Below are 12,954 nucleotides of genomic sequence, written 5' to 3'. Positions count from 1 at the left end.
GAAAATTAGTAAAATTATGGACAATGGCCGTGGCACCGCCCACTTTTAAAAGAAGGTAATTTCAAAGTTTTGCAAGCTGTAATTTGGCAGTCGTTGAAGATATCATGATGTAATTTGGCAGGAACGTTACTCCTATTACTATATGTGTGCTCAATAAAAATTAACAAAATCGGATTACGAACACGCCCACTTTTTAAAAAAAAAATTTTTAAAAGTCAAATTTTAACAAAAAATGTAATATCTTTACAGTATATAAGTAAATTATGTCAACATTCAACTCCAGTAATGATATGGTGCAACAAGATACAAAAATAAAATAAAATTTCAAAATGGGCGTGGCTCCGCCCTTTTTCATTTAATTGGTCTAGAATACTTTTAATGCCATAAGTGGAACAAAAATTTACCAATCCTTGTGAAATTTGGTAGGGGCATAGATTCTATGACGATAACTGTTTTCTGTGAAAACGGGCGAAATCGGTTTGAAGCCACGCCCAGTTTTTATACACAGTCGACCGCCTGTCCTTCCGCTCGGTCGTTAACACGATAAATTGAGCAAACATCGATATATCTTTCTTAACTTAGTTCACGTACTTATCCGAACTCACCTTATCTTGGTATGAAAAATGGCCGAAATCCGACTATGACCACGCCCACTTTTTCGATATCGAAAATTTCGAAAAATGAAAAAAATTCCATAATTCTATACCAAATACGAAAAAAGGGATGAAACATAGTGATTGGTTCGGTTTTTTGACACAAAATATAACTTTAGAAAAAACTTTGTAAAATGGGCGTGACACCTACCATATTAAGTAGAAGAAAATGGAAAAGTTCTGCAGGGCGCAATCAAAAGCCCTTGGAATCTTGGCAGGAAAAGTATCGTTGTATTACATATATAAATAAATTAGCGGTACCCCACAGATGATGTTCTGGGTCACCGTGGTCCACATTTTGGTCGATATCTCGTATACAACTAAGGGCCACTCCCTTTTACAACCCTCATTAGTACCTTTAATTTGATACCCATATTGTACAAACACATTCTGGAGTCACCCCTGGTCCACCTTTATAGCGACATCCCCAAATGGCGTACACCTATGGAACTATGGCCCACTCCCTTTTAAAATACTCTTTAATACCTTCCATTTGATACCCATTTTCCCTTATTTTGTCTCCAAAGCTCTTAGCTGAGTATGTAATGTTCGGTTACACCCGAACTTAGCCTTCCTTACTTGTTTGTATTAGTTTTTTCTAGGCCAAAATTTAATAAGTTGATGCGGCTGGCATAAAGCCAATGCACTTGCCAACTGTCGAGAGCTTGAAATAGAATGTGCATAGCATTGTTGTTGGATACAAACAAGAACTTGACATTAATATTAAAAATTTTGTGAAATTGAAATTGTATACCCAATAAACTAAAGACATTGGTTTGATTAGGTTAGGGGTTCAAGGGATTGATAACTGCAATTCACAGCTTCCTTTCGCCTCACGAAACCTGGCACTATCACCGACTAAATCCACCGCGACCTTATTTGCAACATGAACGTCCCAAATGTCGACCATTTTGAACATCCACGTCGATGACACTACGCTGCCGACTGTCCCACACCCCAAAATCTTGGGTGTGACGTTTGATCAGAATCTACATTTTGGTGAGCATGCAGCCACAATTCTACCGAAAATCCAGAACCGTAATAAAATCCTGTTGTTGTTGTTGTAGCAGTGCTTCGTCCCTCTTAATAGTTGCGACCGATCACAAATTGTCATCAATATCCTCTAACTGGAGCCCAAAGAAACTTGCTGTTTCAACAGGGGTGGACCATAATGAAAGGGGTGTTAGAGGCGTTGGTTCCACATTACAATTAAAGAGATGATTGGTGTCATGTGGGGACACATTGCAAGCGGAGCATACATTTTGTATGTCGGGTTTGATTCTGGATAGGTAAGAGTTTAACCTGTTACAGTATCCAGAACGAAGTTGATCTAGAGTGACTCGCGTTTCCCTGGGGAGTATGCGTTCCTCTTCCGCAAGTTTTGGGTACTGTTCTTTGAGTACTGGATTCACCAGGCAATTCGTGGCATAAAGGTCCGACGCCTGTTTGTGGAGTTCACCAAGCACCTGCTTGTGTTTTTTTGCTTCATACGGCTGAGCTCTCAGGTGCCGTATTTCCTCAAAATGCTTACGAAGATGACTCCTTAAGTCCCTAGGCGGTGTTGGCTCATCAATCAGATGACTGTTGGGATGCCCAGGTTTCTGGGTATTCAACAGGAACTGTTTGGTTAGCATCTCATTTCTCTCCCTGATGGGGAGTATTCTCGGCTCATTATGTAGATGGTGTTCTGGGGACGTAAGAAGACAGCCTGTGGCGGTTCTGAAAGCAGTATTTTGGCAAGCCTGTATCTTCTTCCACTGGGTAATTTGTATGCTTGGCGACCATATCGAGGACGCATAGCATGCAAACGGCTGGCCAATTGCTTTGTATGTGGTAATGAGCGTTTGTCTTTTATCCAAGTACTGCCAGCAAGGGATTTGAGGATTTTATTACGGCTCTGGATTTTCGGTACAATTGCGGCCGCATTCACCAAAATGTAGATCCTGATCAAACGTCACACCCAAGATTTTGGGGTGTAGGACAGTCGGTAGCGTAGTGCCATCGACGTGGATGTTCAAAATGGTCGACATTTGTGACGTCCATGTTGTTAATAGGGTTTAATTCTTCTTGGTTTTGATGTTTCATTTCTAAATTGCACCGATGCCTGCCGACCACCCAGATAATTCGGTCCACCTTTTAAGACTTGGGAAGGAAGCTTAGACCCTTCCAGGTCTTGCAGTAACGTGCCATGGTTGATCGTATCAAAAGCTTTTGATAGGTCTAGCGCAACGAGTACTTTTCTATGGTGTGGGTTTTTATTTAAACCGCAATTTATCTGGGTGCTGATGGCATTTAGCGCGGTGGTGGTGCTATGGAGTTTTCTGAAGCCATGCTGATGCCAGGCTAGCTGCAAACTTGCTTTGAAGTAGGGGAGCAAAATGGTTTCAAGCGTCTTGGCTACTGGCGATAGGAGAGATATCGGGCGATATGACTCTCCTATGTTAGCTGGTTTGCCAGGCTTTAGTAGCGGGACCACCTTGGCCATTTTTCATTTTTCGGGTATGACAAAGGTGGAAAGAGACAGGTTGAAGACATGTGCTAAATATTTGAAACCCTCTTTCCCTAGGCTTTTAAGCTACGGCATGGCTATGCCGTCTGGGCCCACTGCTTTGGATGGTTTAGCATGACCGATGGCATCCTCAACCTCTTTGGCGGTGATGGTAATTGGTGACGCGCTGAATGTATGTTTATGTGCGTGTCTGTTGGCCCTCCGTCTATCTTGCATTATATATTGTCGGCAGAAAGCGCTCGCGCATTTTTTTGCATCCGACAGCACTTTATCGCCAAAGGCGATGGAAATTTTGTCATTGTGCCTAGACGGATTCGATAGGGACTTTACGGTGCACCATAGTTTACCTACACCGGCAGAGAGGTTACAACCGCTTATGTGCTCCTCCCATTTCGCCCGCTTGTGTTCATCCACAAGCAATCTGCTGCGTTGGTTTATATCCCTTATTTGGGGGTCGCCGGGATCGAGCTGTCTTATAAGGTCACGTTCTCTCGCTAAGCTTGCGGCCTCCGCCGGGAAGTGGGGCCGAATTTCGGAAATTCTACCGGTGGGAATGAAACGAGCCGAGGCGGATTCAATGACCTTGCGGAAAGCACGCTCCCCTTGGCCGGCATCAGTCGGGATAGGGAGGGCAGCAAAGCGGTTGTCTGTAAAGGATTTGTATTCGTCCCACTTTCCTTTTTTAAAGTTAATGAAAGTGCGGTTTTCTGTAAGGATGAAGTCGGCGGTACGCTCGAGCGAAATAAGTATATGCAGGTGGTCGGATGCCAATGTTACCATCGGCTGCCAGTTGACGCAGTTTACGAGTTCTGAGCTCACGATTGAAATATCCGGCGAACTGTGACAGCTTCCTACCATACGTGTGGGGGCGTCTCCGTTTATTGTGCAGAACGCCGTTTCTTCCATTTGATCCGCCAACATCTCACCCCTACTGTCCACCTGCAAGTTTGAATGCCATAGATCGTGATGGGCATTGAAATCGCCTAAGATAATGCGATTGTTGCCAGTGAGTAAGGCGCTGATCCACTGGGGCAACAGGTTGCAGGAGGGATGTAGATGTTGATGATTTCCAGGTTTGCATCGTCTGACCGGACAGATAAGCCTTGACGTTGCATGCTACGCGTCCCCTATATGGTCGCCAAGCCTAAAAATTACCCACTGGAAGAAGCTACAGGCCTGCCAAAATACTACCCTCAGAACCGCCACGGGCTGTCTTCTTATGTCCCCAGAACACCATCTACATAATGAGGCGAGAATACTCCCCATCAAGGAGATAAATGTGATGCTAACCAAACAGTTCCTGTTGAATACCCAGAAACCTGGGCATCTTAAAATACATCTGATTGATGAGCCAACACCACCTAGGGGCTAAGGAGTAATCTCCGTTAGCATTATGAGGAAATACGGCACCTGGGAACCCAACGGTATGAAGCAAAAAAACACAAGCAGGACCTCAGTGAACTCCACAAACAGGCGTCGGGCCTTTATGCCAGGAATTGCCCGGTGAATCCAGTACTCAAAGAACAGTACTCAAAACTTGCAGAGGAGGAACGTACACTCCTCAGGGAAACGCGAGTCACTCTAGCTCAACTTCGATCTGGATACTGTAACAGGTTAAACTCTGACCTATCCAGAATCAACCCCGACATACAAAATTTATGCCCTGCTTGCAATGTGTTCCCACATGACACCAATCATCTCTTTAATTGTAATGTGGAACCAACGCCTCTAACACCCTTCACATTATGGTCCACCCCTGTTGAAACAGCAAGTTTCCTTGGACTCCCGGTAGAGGATATTGATGACAATTTGTGATCGGTCGCACCTATTGGATGGGGCAAAACTCTGCTACAACAACAAAAACAGATTCCGCAATCCAATTGTTAGCCCCACTTACGCGAGGCGAATCCTGTTACAAATATGAATGTATCATACACATATTTGGCAGGCGAGGCTCTGGCGACCCCGAGTTCCTCATAGAATTAGGGGGTGGGCCGTGGGATGGCCTAGAAGGTTCAATGTGTTCATATTAAATTGTCCCCGAGATGGTTGAGCTAGTACCTTAATGGTGCTATTACTCGAACGTAACGGATCTATATCCGGCGGCGGACCATCAACATCAATAACACGCCCAAAACCTTGTTGTTGTTGTTGTTGTAGCAGTGAGTGTCTTTGTCGCTACAACAACAACATTGGTTAGAATAGTGCCGCCGAGCTCAATGCGCAGTCGGGATTGTACATTCTCTTTAACCCATAACGGAAAAGCCACGAAAGCAACACTTCAGTGTCACACCCACAAGGCCCACTAACTTTATAATTACGTTGTTATTGTTGTGTTAATAGTGCATTGCCCCAATCAATAGGTGCAACCACTCACAAATTTTTATCAAAGTTCTTTAACGGGAGTCCAAGGAAAGTAGCAGTTTCAACAGGGTTGGCTTATAGGAAAGTTGATGTTAGAGGCGTGAGTTTCCCATTACAATTTAAAAGATGGTTGTTGTTGTTGTAGAAGTGGAAACGCTTCCCAAGGCAGCCGGTTCTATGCACCGGAGCGACTCGGGATTTTTCCCGACCAAGGGCTGTCATTTCAGTGTAACCCCATTTAATTTGTTGCAAAAAGATGGTGTCATGTGGGGATACATTGCATGCAGGAAATACATTATGCCGGAATTTATTCTGGATATGTAAGAGTTTAACCTATTACAGTATCCAGAACGAAGTTGGACCAGATTGACTCCTGTCTCCCATGGTAGCTTACTTTCTTCTTCTGCAAGGGTTGGGTAGTGTATATTGATAACGGGGCTCACCGGGCTCGGCCTAGCAAAGGTGTTTACCGATATTGTGGGAACTAGGCTTAGGACCCCCTTATGCTTATCTGGATAAAACGGCTGGGTGGGCAGGCGCCGGATCTCATTATAATGCTTAGGGAGATGTTTTCTTATCTCTCTTAGAGGCGGAGTTAGCACAATTATTTTTTTGTTGGCATATCCCGATTTGTGACAATTTAGCTTCCCACGTCGGCCGGTTCTATGTACAGGGTTTTTTCCGCTCACCAAGGGTTGTGATTTCAGTGCAACCCCATTTAATTTATAATGATGTATTAACGTCTTGCAGGTAAATCTTGCGGCTTCAGCCCACTATCCATATGCTTAGCATGATAGTTATAGCTATTTCCTAGATCGATAGCGGTTTATTCACAAAACTGAAGCTCTTGTCGTGTATCTATTTAGCGGGATAGTGATAATCTTATTTAATCCCGCAACATGTATAAATTTACTGAAAAGATTCCAATTCCTCAACTTCCAAACGGTAGTATCCTAAAACAGATACTCTTTGGGAAAAGATTCAAGGAAGAACTAGGGGACAAGATAGGTGGAACGTCACCATCGTTTCTTTGTAACCCGATTGATTCTTTTGTGTCTCTAGATAAAGTAATATCCATTGATCCTACTCCTCGCACAATTTTTCGCTTTCCAATTCCTAGCTTCCCCAGGCAACCGGTTCATTGTACTGGAGTGGCTCGAGTTTTTCTCGACCAAGGGCTGAAATTTCAGTGTAACCCCATTCAATTTGTTGCGTCCCTCCCAAAAATTATCATCCTCGGAGCGGCTCCTTGCAGCTGTACTACTTCATACCATCCTGCTGGGGAAGAGTATTGTACCCAACCCTGGTCCTAGGAAGTCCTTTTGCTACATATGCCGGAAAAGAGTCTCCCTAGGACGGTCATACTGTCAGTCCGTCACGTGCACTTGACGCTGATTTGCAAGGTCCGCACAGTAATACCCTCTACACTTCGGAGCTCTCGCCGACCCGCTGCCTCCAGTTTCCCCACACGTTATGTTCCGTATGCAGTTCAGGATATTGGCGCTTCCGGTATTTATTTTCCGGACTTGCATCCTGTTGTGGAGTTGTGTAGCCATCGACGCTACTGCCAGGTGTAAAATCCTACGGTTGCAGCATCCCCCTCATTTCTTCAGTATCTGCCCTTAACAATCTAATTGCCCGTCATCCCAGAAGTTTAAACAAGTAAGGACGGGACTGTCTTCGGCTGTGCCGAAGACTTCATACCTTTCATGAATGGGGCTGAACAATAATCTTATCCCGTTCGTAATCTCCAAATAATCGGATGTACAAGATAAGAAATATATAGTGAACAGATGTACATGCCTAAACGATTTTTAAGATAAATATAAAATAAAAAATGGCAAAAAACCCCCTTATCTGAACGATCGGTTGTATGGGATATATATTATATATAGTTCCGATCAAAGGGATTTTTTCAGGAAATCTATGATACATTAGAATAAATATCACCAAGTTTAACGTTTTAATATTGGAAATTAAGGGAGAAATTGCCAAAAATCTTTCTATCTGAACGATCGGTTGTATGGGAGATATATGTTATAGTGGTCCGATCCTACCGGATCCGACAAATGTCTAATATAATACAAAAATGCATCCTTGTGCCAAATTTCATTGAGATATCTCAAAATTTGAGGGACTAGTTTGCGTTCAAACATACAGACGGACGGACGGACAGACGGACGGACGGACAGACGGACATGGCTATATCGACTCAGTTCGTCGCCCTGATCAATTCGGTATACTTAATGGTGAGTCTATCTTCTATATTTCTCAACGTTACAAACATCGGACCAAAGTTAATATACCATTTCATATTCATGAAAGGTATAAAAACCATTCAAAACGTAAAGCAGCAAAAGCTATTGAAGAAGGGATCTACCCTCAAACTTGGTAAGAGTTGTTTCAGTCTTAGCCTTGTCGTAGTAGAGCACTCTCCCCTTTATCTGCTGTCAAATTAGACTGTCCATAAAAAGGCTTTCGACGATATGACTTAATTCGCTACACAACGATCATATCATATATCGTACAGATCATTATTAAATTTCTTTTGTGACACGCCGTAGTAATTATGATCCTTCCATAAATCTTCCATCATCTTCAAACACCGTCAATGACTCCCCCAGCGGGTTAGGCGGTCAGAATATACTCGCGGTAGGTATGCCTGTCGTAAGAGGCGACTAAAATACCAGATTCAAGGGGCTGTGTAGCGCAGCCCTTTCAGGTCGCCAGCGCAATATATAACTTCTCCAAACCCAATTGTCAACCTCACCTATCCGTGGCGAATCTTGGTTCATTAACAGACGAGGCTCTGGCGACCCCAAGCTCTTCATAGAACTTGAGGGTGGGGAGGGAGGGATGGCCTGAAGGTTTAATGTGGTCATATAAATCGTTCCTGAGATGGTCGGCTTAGCACATTAATGGTGCTGTGTTACCGGAGCGTACCGGATCTGTATCCGGCAAAGGACCATCACATCGATAACACTCGCCAAAGCCTTCGGGCGCGACCTTATTACTACAACAACAACAACCGTCAATGACTCAAGTAGCGCGAGTTTTCAAATTCAGTCCAAAGTAGCAATTTACAAACTAATTTTAAAGAACGAAACCAAATTGGAAACCAGAATATTGTTTTGAATCGGTTTCATTCTTTGGCTTCAACAAAATTGACGAATTAAATGTGCGTGTTTGCAAATAGTCTTCATAAGGACATGATTAAATTGGATAGAAATTGGTTTTTAAACATGGAAAAAAATTGTTTGTGGTATTGAAATTGAGCTTGATTTCCTTCTTGAAATCGTCATCATAAATTGACGCTTAACCGCCTAAGCTAATTTGATCCAGGCGTAACAAGTCACCATTTGCTAACTTCAAAGGAGTTACTGAGGGCTACCTCCACCTGCCACTTTCAACTCTTTGATGTCTCCCCATGAAGCAGAGGCAAGAAACGGGTGCCGACCAGAATACTTTCCGAGCGTCTGCATTCCTTCGCCCAAAGCGTTTCCTGTATAACGATGATGTAAACCTTTGTCTTCAAAAAAATTCCTTAGTCCTACCCGTTGAGTTTCTCTCTTTTGCGCATATTTACTTGATCATTTGTACAAAACTTAGTTCTCAGTGTAGCTGAGACATTGTTAATATGCACATTGCTGTTATTGTTAATGTTATTTTATCGTCAAATTGACGTTAATACAGCGAAGTGACCTACTTACGAACATTCAAACATTATTCACTGCTCTTGGTACTCCTCTTCGGTGTGCCCTAATTAATTTATTTGCACCCCACAATGGTAACAACCTTATAAAAGGCAGTTAAAATGAAACTTTTAGTTTGTGCATACACAGACATGCATATATATTACATGATTCGAGTGTGCGGATGTAATTAATTTTGGACAAATATATGGTATGTATTACTTCGCTGCTTTTGAAGTGCTTTCCTAGAACTTGGGTGAAATTAATATATATATGTTTATATATTAAAACGAATTTAGGGAATTTCGATTTTTATACACCTTCTGCTAACGTTCGAGTCGCTAAACTGTTGAATAAATCACTCCAACATTCAGTATTGGTAACTGATCTTTATTCAGATTACTTTGGGAGTAGTACTTCACAATTATACTTCACAACCAATAGCGTGTTTAAATCAAAACTGATTCCTGATTACTCAGCTTGCGCTGCTTTTAAACTCTCCGTTGCTTCGTTCGCATATTTCTCCTAAGGTCTAGATGTTTCACCTTCTAGAACTTTTGTTTCTCCTGCTTGGTTAACATCTATATACATATGTATTTGTAGTTTATGTTTTTCTTATATCCGTATGCCGGTGTATGTGTGGGTAACTACTTCGGCTGATGACTACATGTGTTTGTGAGATATCTCTTAGTTGCCTTGTATGTATGTGTGTAAATGATGATTGAATTGTTCATGTACACAAGAGTGGCAGCTTGCTTTATTGTTGTTGTGCCTTTATTTACTAACAACACAGTAGGGGGACTCATGTAACCGTATAAATGCCTTATAAAGTGTGTAAACGTATAAATTTATCTAGTTTACGCACGAGCTGTCAAATTTTGTATGAAAAATCATTTACACAATTTGTATAAATTTACGCGCACATTTCATTGTGTAAACGCGATAAACTCAAAGGAATGCAACCTTGCAGACATTACAGCAGGCATTTTCATCAGAAATCTCCAACATCAGCAAGTAATTTACAAGAATATCTTAGTAAAGACGTTTTAGTTTTGATTTTTCACTTAATCTTGGTATTTTTTAATTTGTATAACAATCAAAAAAATTTTTTTGGAAATAATACAGCTGAAAAACAATCAAGTTTATCAAGAGTATTACTAGGTGCGTTCATATAACCGCGTGTGTAAATGGATATAATTTTACACCTTATAAGTTTATATGCTATCATGAGTCCCCCTAGTGATTGCTAAAATTAGCCACACGGGCCTCTTCCTAAGTCGGATCGTTCCGATCAGACAAATTTTCTGCCCTAAGCGCTGCCAGCCTTTCCAAATGAACCACTTTCATTTTGTTTCGTGGTTTGCGATAAACTACATCGTTGATCCGTTTTAGAATTTAGTATGGGCCTTCCCAATTACAGTGCAATTTCGGGGGAAAACCTTTTTTTCGTTGTGGGTTGTATAACAGCACCAAATCTCCTTCCTGAAAACCTTCGGAATTAATTGCTTTATCGTACCTGGCTTTCATCTTGTCACTCATAATTTTTGTTCGTTGCCTTACAAGACCGTGTATTTCTCTCATCTCTTCTTCCAAGGCACCAGTGGATTTCGTGGCATTTCTCTACGCATCGGCATTTATCCCAAAGTTCAAATCAGCTGGCAGTCGAAGGTCATTGCCAAAAATAACCTTTGCGGTAGTTTGGCCCGTTGTCTCATGCACTGCCGATCGGTCAGCCATCAAGAATAATGCTATATGTGTATCCCACTCTTTATGGAACTTGTCGACTACTTTCCTTAAATGCTCCTCCAAGGTTCTATTGAAACGTCCCACCATATCATCGGACTGAGGATGCAATGCAGTTGCCCGTGTTTTTCGAATGCCCAACGCCTTACACATTTCTTGGAACACAGCTGATTCAAAATTTCTCCCTTGATGTAACTCCATTGGTACACCATACCTTGCAAGCCAATTCTTTATAAACACTTCTACTGTTTCCGCTTCTTTATTTGGGATCGGGTATACCTCTGGCCACTTGCTGAAATAATCCATAACCACCAGTGTGTTATATTGCTTCATCTGGCCATGACTTCGGGTTTTGGGCCCTTTCGCTCTGCTGCAAACCTCGCAATCCACTCAGTGACCGACTGACGGCAACCAACCCAATAGAATCTCTGCTTAATCTTCTCGAGCGTCTTCGTAATTCCAAGATGACCTCCACTTGGACTGTTATGTAGCTCACTGAGAACGTAAGGAATCCTCTTCCTTGGCACAACTATCAGTTTCCACTTACCTTGACCATCCTCACTCTCCTATACTCGATGCAGGCAACCGGATATTAATTCTAAACTGTTCCACTGTGCCCAATATGACTTCGCAATAGGACTCTCTGTTGACATCTCGTCTTTATTTGGTTTTTCTTTTCGTTCCAGCTCTCGCATAACATGTGACAGATCTGTATCTTCTACCTGACACTTCCTTAGTTGTTCCATGTCCCATTCATCCGAACACATTATAGTTATAAGCCGGACATCTATGATGCCTACCTTAGCCTCAGCTTTCGAACAGTGTTTGCATTCCAAATTACATGGTCCTCGTGACATTGCATCGGCATTCCCATGGGTACTGCCATTCCGATTCTCAAGGGAAATTTGCCATACCGTTGGACAATAGCCGTTTTCACTTATTGGTCAATGTAGTAGTCAAAACGGAAGGAAAACACATTTGACCTTTTAAGACAGATCGTTTTAATTGATACTGCCAAATTTGTGGTCAAATTCGACCTAGTGAAAACCAAATATAAGACTACATCAAAAAGAACTTGCGGTTCAATATTCAATTCGAATAATCGATGAGTCGATTAGCAAAAGTGGTTTAGTAAATTAATCGATTCTCATTATTCGATACGTTGTTTTCATCCGATTCGTGAACGTTTCGACTTTTATATGGAGTTTCTATTGAATTCAGCGACTCGTAAAGATATTGTGAAGAAAATTCCATACCCAGCCCGTTGCCGAAATCCAATTTTGTAGCAAACAATTTTAAATTTTATGACAAAAAAAATAAATTTATAAACGAGCACTATTCGAATAATGGCAGTTAGTCAATTTTCAATCAATGCAATGGGTGCTATTCGATAAAAAATAAATAAGAATTTCCTGGCAGTTAAAATTTTTTTTCTAGAAACCGTTTAATTAAGATAGTACTATCGATAGGTCCCATATATGGCTTACTTTATCGGACACTATCGAAGACTATCAATAGTTCTTCAATCGATGATGGCACGGTTGATAGTTTTGCAAAACTAACGTCAAGTGCCCCTGGAGTTGTGAGGGTTTTCGGTTCTTTGCCACTACTACCTCTGGCCATACATTAAGCTTCCAGGATCGCTTTCGATTTAGTATTATCACGACAACTTAGCCCTGAACTCAAGGCCACCTTTTGTGTTGTAATGCCGGAAATACGAGACTTTCGAAGGAAAAACTGTACTGAAGATGGCATGATGCCGAAACCGCACTGCCTCCAAACCAAATTTAATAAGTGAAAACGCAAAATCGTTTTAATATACATAAGTGGATGACATTTCGAAACTAACAACAAAATAAAACGTCTCATAATGAAAGTTGTATTTGTCTCTTGGTCTTCTGCGATTAATCCTGAAAACATACCGTACTAACCGCATTTCCTGCCGGGTAGCAACATGCATGATTTTATATATGTGACTTTATGTCACATGTTA

The 12,954-nt window shown here is 41.8% G+C and overlaps 1 protein-coding gene across 21 annotated transcripts in view; it reads left to right on the top strand.

Moving 5' to 3' along the window:
• dlg1 (discs large 1) overlaps window positions 1-12,954 on the top strand; it is a 424,309-nt gene that overhangs the window by 143,042 nt on the left and 268,313 nt on the right. The gene's annotated exons all lie outside the window — the stretch shown is intronic.

The sequence above is a fragment of the Eurosta solidaginis genome, chromosome 4, assembly GCF_040869045.1.
Source record: "Eurosta solidaginis isolate ZX-2024a chromosome 4, ASM4086904v1, whole genome shotgun sequence".
NCBI classification, from domain to species: Eukaryota; Metazoa; Arthropoda; class Insecta; order Diptera; family Tephritidae; genus Eurosta; species Eurosta solidaginis.
Note: the sequence above shows the minus strand (reverse complement) of the source record. Positions and strands in the feature narration are given on the sequence as shown.